This window comes from Trachinotus anak, unplaced genomic scaffold, assembly GCF_046630095.1.
Source record: "Trachinotus anak isolate AG129_WGS33_773 ecotype Australia unplaced genomic scaffold, CSIRO_AGI_Tana_v1 ptg000022l, whole genome shotgun sequence".
Taxonomy (NCBI): domain Eukaryota; kingdom Metazoa; phylum Chordata; class Actinopteri; order Carangiformes; family Carangidae; genus Trachinotus; species Trachinotus anak.
Genome location: NW_027273873.1, coordinates 910,054 through 919,836, shown reverse-complemented (window position 1 = coordinate 919,836; position 9,783 = coordinate 910,054). Strand labels below are relative to the sequence as shown.

At 45.2% G+C, this 9,783-nt stretch overlaps 1 protein-coding gene across 5 annotated transcripts in view; it reads left to right on the top strand.

Annotated features, from left to right (window-relative positions):
- The first annotated feature begins 2,119 nt into the window (after window positions 1–2,119).
- The window catches only part of LOC139606511 (extracellular sulfatase Sulf-2-like), a 69,937-nt gene continuing 62,273 nt past the window's right edge, over window positions 2,120–9,783 (top strand). For 3 of the 5 annotated variants that reach the window (XM_071458715.1, XM_071458720.1, XM_071458717.1), the window contains exon 1: window positions 2,121–2,505. The gene's annotated coding sequence lies outside the window, so the exon portion shown is untranslated. Of the gene's footprint in view, window positions 2,506–9,783 lie in introns of all 5 variants that reach the window. The other 2 variants (XM_071458714.1, XM_071458719.1) reach the window with 2 other exon arrangements.

The window sequence follows — 9,783 nt, the reverse complement described above, 5'->3', positions numbered from 1 at the left end:
ATGTAATTAAAATATTTTTAATGACACTTGTTACAGTCACTGCTCCTTCTTTATAAGACATGGTTTGGGCTGGGGGTGTTGATCACTGTGATATTTTAAGTACTGTGATATATTAAAGTATTTGCTATTATGTTATAATCTGAAGTGTTGATCTCAATACGAAGATATATTTGTGGTTTTAAGAACCAAAAACCATCTCAGTGTAGTTTTACATCTATAGCTCATTATACAGTCGCCATCTTGAAGCCCTGAGCCCTGAGAGTTATTACAACAGTCAAAAAGTAACTTGAGCCATTTTCAGTGAAGAGTTCACCTGTTTGTTCACCTGATGCTGACTGTAGAGGGACAGCCTGAAACCAGACTCTGCACTGATCCTCACTCTGTGTTCACTGATGAGCTTTTCATTCTGAGTCTGCTGAGTTTCATTTGTTCAGTCTGCTACGGCTACGTAGCCAGGTAGCTAACACTAGCTCGCCAGTTGTCCGCAGGTTTCAGGCTTATGTCAGAACAAACGGCTCGAGCACATGAGCTGGTGAGTGGAAGCTCAGCCCTGCCCTCCACTGAAACTAATTATTAAAGTGGCTGCGCTGTGCTTCATCATCGTCATCTGCTGCTGACAGTCATTAGCTGTCATAAGCATTATATTATCCCTAAAATACTCACAGCAGCAGCCTTCCAAATGGTGCAGTTTTTAGATGTGGTCCTTCTGTTGTTTAACTCATGTTTCAGGAAAAGCCAGTTTATTTGTACCTTTCCACAGTGAGGAAGCTCGAACATAAAACACAGAGAGGAGAAACTAATTACAAGGCAACACGAAAAGACAAATTGAAACAGGATTTAAAAGAGTAAAATAAAATAGAAGCTAAATTAGGATAAAACATAAAACTGGAGACTACAAATTGCAGTGTGAGATATGAATTAATCACCCGGCAAACAGAAGCCCCGATTTAAATGAAGTGAGTGAATGAGTTGCTGAGCAGCGCTCAGGTTTTCTGTCTGTTCAGATCCATTGAAAGTGAACGCTGCATCTCCAGGTTCAGTTTTGACTCTGGGGACAGAAATCAGACCTGGTCCAGACATCTGAGAGGTCTGGGTGCCTCATAACCAGCTGCAGTTCAGAAATATGTTTTGGTCCTAAATCCTCCAGTACCTTATAAACAAACAGGAGAATTCAATCAATGAAAATCATGACTCATCACCAGTTAGCACTTATATAAAGATTGAGTCAAAGTGCCATATATATATATATATATATATATATATATATATATATATATATATACACACACCTGACGGTACAACTGTTAAAACCAAGGGCCTTAAAAGCTCAAGTTTTTGTGAAAAAAGTCTTGTCCAGGTTGCTAGGCTACAGGAGCAGCGGTAAGGTCGGGTCGGACACAGCTGGTGACACGAGGCAAAAATCCTCCGTAGACCAGACCGTCTCATTTCAGCTCGGCCCTCACGGTCTACAGCGGCTACAAAGGGCCACACCTGCGCAGATCTCGTCCTCTGAAGGATGTGGCCCCTGAACTGGGACACAGCTACAGAACCAAAACAAGAGGGATGCTTTCCAAAGTCTGACCTCAGTGGAACTTGTCCTCGCCTGATCGTGGTGCACGAACCTGTATTGGGCTCATTACTGCCCCCTGAGGCTGCAGGCTCAGGTCTGGTGGTTTGGTGAAAACTCTTCTTGACCCCAACAATGAGCCAGTTACACACTTAAAAACCAACAGTGGTGGCTGAAAGGTGTTGCTGCTTTACTGTAAATGATCAAACAGTATTTGTGGTTTTCCAAGAGAGAGGATGTGAAGACGAGGACTGACTGGTTGGTATCCACGTCTGATGTTCTCTGTCTCCTTCACACAGCTGAGGGAACACTACAGTGTCTGTCCACTTACTTCTGGCCACATAACGTCTGTGTCTGTCTTTTTCCTACTCCAGCCACCTCCCCTGTGTGTGTGTGTGTGTGTTTCTCTCTCCCTCCTGTATTTATTGCATTTTGTCCTCTCTGCTGCTGGCTCCTCCCCTTCCAGTCAGGGAGAGGGACTCCTGAGCCTCCTCATTGGCCGGCAGTGAGGCTAAGACCCCGCCCCCTCCTGAGAGAGAGAGAGAGAGAGAGGGAGGGAGAGTGAAAGTGGAGAGGCAGGCAGACGTGTTGCAACAGATGGCTTCACCAGCAGCGGCTCGGCGGCTGCACCGAGGAACTGTGGGCCGCCGTTAGTCACAGGCAGCGGCAGAGAGGGAGGCAGAGAGGGAGGGCTGCAAGGAAGTCACAGCACTGGAGCAGAGCAGGAAAAAGAGACCGAGTGAGACTTCTTCCTCCTCCTCTTCTTCTTCGTCCTCTCCGCACGGGCAGGCAGCATGAAGTTTGGTGGATTTGCTAAAAGCTGCAGCGACAGATGATGAGTGTCTGATCCGAGCCTTCATCCTCCTCCTCCTCCTCGTACCCCGGGGTCAGAGAGGAGCACACCTGCTGACAGTGAGGAGGTCCTGAGGGAGCAGCAGGTACGGAGCCGCGTCTACTCTCTTCTGCTGTAGTTTAATGCTGCTGCTAATGGGCTTGTGTGTGTGTGTGTGTGTGTGTGTGTGTGTGTGTGTGTGTGTGTGTGTGTGTGTGTGTGTGTGTGTGGCTCTTCAGTTCTGCTCTACTTCACTGTGTGTCACTTTCTGTGGTCAGAGCTGTTAGTCAGTGCAGCTTTGTTACGGAGTGTGTGTGTGTGTGTGTGTGTGTGTGTGTTGTTCCACTTTACTGTTGTGCTCCTTGCATTAGTTTTGAGGCCATGTTGTACTTACACTTGTCACACTTGTCTGCAGCAGTGTGTGTGAGTTTTACACACTGCTTTAACTGTATATATATATATATGTGTGTGTGTGTGTGTGTGTGTGTGTGTGTGTGTGTGTGTGTGTGTGTTTATTGCTTCCTGCTCGCAGAACACGTGGGAGTGTGTTTTAGCTGCGCAACACTGAGGTCAGTCAGGAGAGAGAGAGAGAGAGAGAGAGGAGAAAGGAGGATGAATGGAGGGAGGGAGGGAAAGGAAAAAGGAAGAAAGGAAGGAAGGAAGGAAAGCTGTTCCACCCAAATCTGTTTTTATTATAATAATGATTTTTTATGTTCCACTGCTCCTGAGTGACAAAGAGCTTCACAGGGAACAGAAACACACAAACCAGGAATAAAACGAAGTCAGACAAACAGAAACAATAAAAACAAAGACATGAAACACGGAGAGAAGAGCTGGAGATGGATGAAGAAAAGTGTTGGTGGGTGGAAGCTGAGGTCAGAGGGTGGTGTCGCGGTACAGGTGTTTGATAACCTCCATCATGTTGTCAGGAAGGTGTTCGTACCTGTGTGCGGCAGGAAGGTGGAGTGTGGAGCAGTTTTCAGGTGGAGTGGCAGGAGATCTGCTTGTGATCAGGGTGACAGTTAAAGGTGAATTATTGTCATTATGAATTCATCTTCCAATCAGGGCTGACTGATGCAAAACAAATCTAACTGTGGTTATGGTATGAGTCACATTTTCAGTCAGAAGGATCATTGTTGCATGAAAAAAAAATATAGAAATGATGATGATGTGATTTGTGTTTTTGATACCAACCAATCATGTTGCTTTACATCAGGAGAACATGATTTATGGGCCGCGGCGTCTCTGTGGCGCCACAGCGCGTCTTTTATGATCTGTTAGTAGCATCATGTTGAGTTGTCATATTCAGTCTGATCATACCTGTTCACACCTGTTCACACCTCTACACACCTGTACACTAAGACAGCAGAGTGAAGGATAAAAAAAATACTGAAGACTTGAGTTCTACTCCAGCAGCGGTGTGTGTCTGTGTGTGTCTGTGTGTGTGTGTGTGTGTGTGCATAGAGTAGTGTAGCTGCAGTGGTCGCTGTTGGCGGGAACTCTGTTGACATAAAATATTACAATTTGGCCACAGGTTTCCCACCATCTAACAGACACACACACACACACACACACACACACACACACACACACACACACACACACACACACACACACAGGAGGGTAAATGAGGCTAATAGCTACTTTGCCATCACTGGAATGTAAACACCCACTGACCCCGGCTCTTCAAATATTAACAGACACACACACATACACACACACACACATACTGTTGTACAATCTGCTTTTTAATCATCTTAAATAAAATAAATAAATATAAATTCACATTAATTTGTTTTACTTTCCAACAAATTCTGATCTTGCATTTTACGAGTTTTAATTTTGCCGTCTGACAGCTGTTTGTTGTTTCCAAGAAAATATAAAACTAACAAAGTTACTGAGGAACTGAACTGAGACCCGGAGCAGTAACAACAGTGTCCTCTGGAGGTCGTGGAGGTCATCACAGGCTCAGTGTCAGAGTGTCTGATAATTTAACAACAACGAAAACTGAACCTTCATCTTGTAAATATTTGTAGATCATTTATAAATCAGTTTATTGACAGAATGTGAAATCATCAGATTTAAACATAGTCAGAGAAATAAAAAGGTGCGTCCTGGTCACAGTTCAGCTGAGGGCAGAGTCTGTCAATAATGATGGGCGGAGCCTCTGTGACATCACCCACAGGTGAGTGAGCTGCTCCGCTGCTGCCATCTTGGCAGTGCCTGACTCCGCCCCTAACTGCCAGCTAATCCAAATATGGTCAAACAGGTAGGGCGTGGGTGGAGCTGAGGCTTCAACGCATGCTGGTTTGTGACAACCATACCGCTCCCTCACCTGTCAGTCAAAGAGGCCACGCCCTCAGTTCTACCTACCTTTATTCCTTAATAAAATGTAAACAGGTGAGTTGTATAAATTCAGCCGTACAGTCGTCATGAAGGAGGAAATGAGCTCTAGAGACCAGAACAGTTTCTGTACCAGGCTGTAAACATGTTTCTTTCTGCTGTAAAGTTGGACATTTGAACATGGGAGTCTGTGGGACTGACTCACTGCTGGAGCCAGACTCTAGTGGTCGTTAGAGGAACTGCAGTCTGGAGGTTGCTACTGGATTGAGTGTGAAGGAACAAGCTCCGCCCTCTGCTTCCATCACTCTTCTCTAGTTCCTGTGCAGTTTGGTCCTTTTGAGACCTGGCGTCCTGCAGTGCTGCTCTGATGCAGTGAGACCGCATTGCATTGATCAAGTTCCTCTGAAACTGATGACCCGTCAGTGCTGCGGGGGGGGGTGGGGGGTGGCGGCCATGTTGGATTATAATACTGATGAGTTTTTACAGTCAGGACTCAGACGGCCTCTTCTCTGCGGTCATGTGATGTGAAGCTCCTCAGCTGACGGACTGTGGTGTGTAGCTGCGACAACTTATTGATGCTTGGTTTGTTGATGGTTTCCTATTGATGTGTGAGTGTGTGTGGTCTGACGGCTGTTTGTTGTGTCAGCACTCGACAGGGCCGAGTGAGAGAGGCAGGGATTAACAGAGTGTGTGTGTGTGTCTGTGTCTGTGTGTTGGGGGTTTTCCCTCTGCTTTGTTGGAGATTTGAGGACTGAGAATGTGTCTGCAGATATTTTAGCTTCTTCTATCTTTAGCTTGTTCAGTGTTGAGCAGAAAACTGGAGCAGCTTCAGCACAGACAGCTTGTTGTCACGGAACACAATGTGTGTGTGTGTGTGTTTGTGTGTGTGTGTGTGGTCACTGTACAGTGTGTGTGTGTGTGTGTGATGACACTGTTGCCTGAAGCTGCCTCTCCACCTCTCTGTCCTTTGACCTCTCAACCCTCTGTTCCCTCTGTGTTTGTCTGACTGTATTTCCAGTGTTGTCACTCTGTCTCTTCATATTCCGTCAGTGTCTTCAGCTGGTGTGTGACATGTGACTGTGAGTCCACGTGAGCTCACACTCGTGTCACGCACCAGGATGCTCCGCAGAGATACATGTTTGAGTTCTGGACATTTAAATGTACCACGTTGCTCTTGTGCCAAATGTCGGTGTAATGACACAACAGTGTGTCAGACTGTACAGATGCATTGTTGTGTATTGTGCAACATGTCGATGAGAATTTGGCAACGTTGGCTCCTGCACCTCATTACATTAATGTGACGGTAATTACACGTGTCAGGTTAATGAATGAGAACAGTCATTTATGGAAATGTCACGATGGAAATTTTCAACATGGTTCAAGCCTGAAGTGTAAACGCTGCAGCAACACAATAAATACACAGTAAATATACATCTTGTTTGCCTTTTTAAAAATGGCTCTAATTCATTGATCACTTATTTAAAGGTTCTGTAAACAACAACACAGCAGCAAACAACTATTCTCTAAGTAAAGATGTAGTAGAGTGAACACGTCCTGAGAAAGAAGCCACACCCCCTCTGTGTGTGATGTAATCTTTGTTTTGGTAACTGGTCTGGTAGCACGTGTGTGCACGTACGTGTGCAAGTTAGTGCATGTGAGTCCATCCTGTTAAACCATTGGTCCTCCCCATGTTCAGGCACCGCACACATGCGAACTGACACAGTGCAGTATGCAGCGTTCAGGTGAAAGTGACCTTCCAGAATTTCCTCCAGAGACGAGACCAGAGCACAGGTGGACTTGTCATAGGGACTACTGGCTCAAATCCCCGTGGGTCCCGGACCATCAGAGCATCCATAAAGTTTCAGCATTTTTTATCACCTCCATCACTGTCTTTACCTGCTCCATCAATGTCATTCATGCGGCCAGTCCCAGTGGATCAGTCTGAGGCTGAATGTCTTCCAAATCCGACCCTGGAGCCAGTCTTTCCTGAGATAACGAACCCTAAGAGCTGCTAAAGGCTCCAGCTGGACTCAGAACTGGTTTTCTTCTCCTCCATGTGTCAGTAACTTGATGCTACATAATGTGTGAGTGAGGCTACAGTAGCATGATAACGTTAGCTAACCTGCTGTTACTAATATTATGAACGTGTTTAGTGCATGTTGTTATCGCTAGCTGGCTAACTGTCAGCAGAGCTGTGGAGCGTATCACAACGAAGCTGACAAAGTGTTGGTTGTGGTCTGGGATGCTGGGGGTGTAGTGTGACGACGGTTTACAGAAGCTTTAACATCAGAGTCTGTTTAAAACTGTAGAGATTCCTCTAATGTCCCTGCAGAGATTTTCATTCATGAAAACTTTGAGGTCAAAACCTTTAGAAACAGCTGATGAGCAGCAGTGATTCATGTTGCACAAGCTGCTGTAACAGAAATGTTAGATGTGACAATCTGAACTTGATGACCTCATCATCTCATCGAGCTGCTGCAGTGCTGCTGGGCAACACACAGACTGTGACATCATCACAGAGAGTCAGCTGATCCTCAGCCCGAGGTCGAAACCATGGAAACACAGCCTGGTGACCTTTGAACTTGTTGCAAGCTGGAACCTGCAGGGCACTTGCACACTCTCTCTCTCTCTCTCTCTCTCTCACACTCACACTCACACTCACACAGACACACACACAGAGTTTTTGTCACTTTTTTAGTTTTTCTCACTTTCTTCTCTTTGTTCTTTTCTTTCTAATTCTGATTCATTTAGAGAGACAGTATGCAGAAGTGTGTGTGTGTGTGTGTGTCTTAGTTCAGCAGGGTCACATGTATAGAACAGCAGGGACTCATGCTCTACAGAAATACTTCTTCACACAGTTACTGAAGCAGTGTATTGTGTGTGTGTGTGTGTGTGTGTGTGTGTGTGTGTGTGTGTGTGTGTGTGTGTGTGTGTGTGTGTGTGTGTGTGTGTGTCGGTGTTGTTGGAGCTGCTTAGAATCCACTCAGCATTACTTTTTAATGTGTTCTATTATTTCTCCTGCTGACTTCTGACAGTAAAAACCCTCAGAGCCACAGTCAGCAGGGTGTGTGTGTGTGTGTGTGTGTGTGTGTGTGTGTGTGTGTGTGTGTGTGTGTGTGAGAATGTCCAGGCTCCACCTCACATCTCAGACCCTCAGCTCCTGGATCTGGATCTCTTAGATCCCATGAGTCTTTGCAGTTGCTGCTCCACATCTATAGATTATATGTACTCTGCCTTCCTTGTGTTCTTACATATCCTTACAGATCCTTTGTAACGTCCTCCATTCAGCACTGTGGTGTCAGCTCATGCTGTGTGTAAATGTGCTGGAGATTACAGAATACAGTTGACCTGAGTTGAGTTGACATCTTGGATCTCAGCCGATAGTTTTGCTTTGTTGTGTCCTTCAGCTGTTTCGCTCCAGGTGAGACGTCAGACCGACTCAGGACACTCACAGGTCACGTCCTCCACATTTGTTCTGGGAGTTCAGAGGTCGTAGCAGCCATGTGTGGGGATTACAGTGCTGCCATGAAAATACAAAAATGAAGCTGTACTTTAAGCTTCAGTATTTTTAACATCCTTTATTTTATGATTTTCAGTACTTTATATATCGTGGAGCAAAAACGACCAGAATTTGGTCCTTGTGGAAAAAGCTTTGAACCTTTATTTAAACCATGTGCGAATAAAATAATTTAATTAATAATAATTAGAACATTTTAGAGAATATTTTTGGTGCCTTAAGTTTCAAAAGTTTCTGAACTGAAGTAAATAATCAGTGGATTTGTTTACTGTTAACAATAAAGTTTCTATCATTAAATGGATTAAAACTGAGACACACACATGTACAGACCTGATGCAGCCCCACAGGTGTTAGTGAAGATGCTGAAGGATAATGACGCCGTCAGAGTTGGAGATCTCCACCGTCTTCATGCTCCTCAGAGGATGAATCCCAGTGAATCACAGCGACGCAGCGAACACACAGTCTGGCGCCTCCTCAGGACAAACACCACATTTCTACGCTCTGAGAAGAATCTTCACTTACACAGTGGCTGTAGTGAGCGCGGCAGCCTGGAGGAGGCGCTGTCTGCACGTCCGGCTGCTGGTTGTGTCTGGACCAACCTGCCGCTGCGTTTCCTCCGTCCTGTTTCACTGTGACTTCACATCAGCGCCTCATAAATCTCCTGCACTTTAATTGTCCTTTTCACTTTGTTTCAGTCAGACAGAAGGTCAGTTAGCGTTTTTTTATTTATGCCTGAGCAGCTCTGATTGGTGCTCACCCTCCTTGTGCTGTTCCATGATAAAGCCTCCCCCGTCCTCCCTCGCTGTAGCAGAATTGATGAAATTGGTAATCGTTATAGACCACTGCTTTGGAGCGGCTGACCTTCAGAGAGACTCGGAGAGAAGAATGGAGGGAGGGGGGGAGGGAAAAAGAGAGAGAGAGAGAGAGAGAGAGAGAGAGAGAGAGAGAGAGAGAGAGAGAGAGAGAGAGAGAGAGAGAGAGAGAGAGAGAGAGAGAGAGAGAGAGAGAGATTTTAGTTTTAATGAATCTAAATTCTTTATGGAGCAGTTTTAAACAGTGACAGTGTTTCTGCAGCAGCAGTGGAGCCAAACTAACTGCAGCCTGTGATACGTCATGTTACTGTGGGACATCCTTAACAACATCACTGCTGTTATATATCACACAGAGGAAGTTACTGGTCATTAAAGAGGAATTTAAGATTCAAACCACATTTTTTATTTGGTGCTTTATACAGAGAGTCATGTTTTATACCCCCCCCCCCCCCCAAACTAAGCAACGTCACACTCACTCCCATTTAAATACAGAACAGTGTCATAAGTAAGGAGGGTTTGGAGGTTTTCAGGTGTGATTTGAAAAGACATAAAGGGATTGAGAACATATGAGCGAGAGAACAGCCCTGGACCAATCATCGAGACCGCTCGTGTAAAATAAACAGTAAGTGGACCTTGAGTTACAGTAAGAAGCTAATTCAAATATTTTTATTTAGCCATGACTACAAAGTTTTCCAAACCTCAACCAAACCTC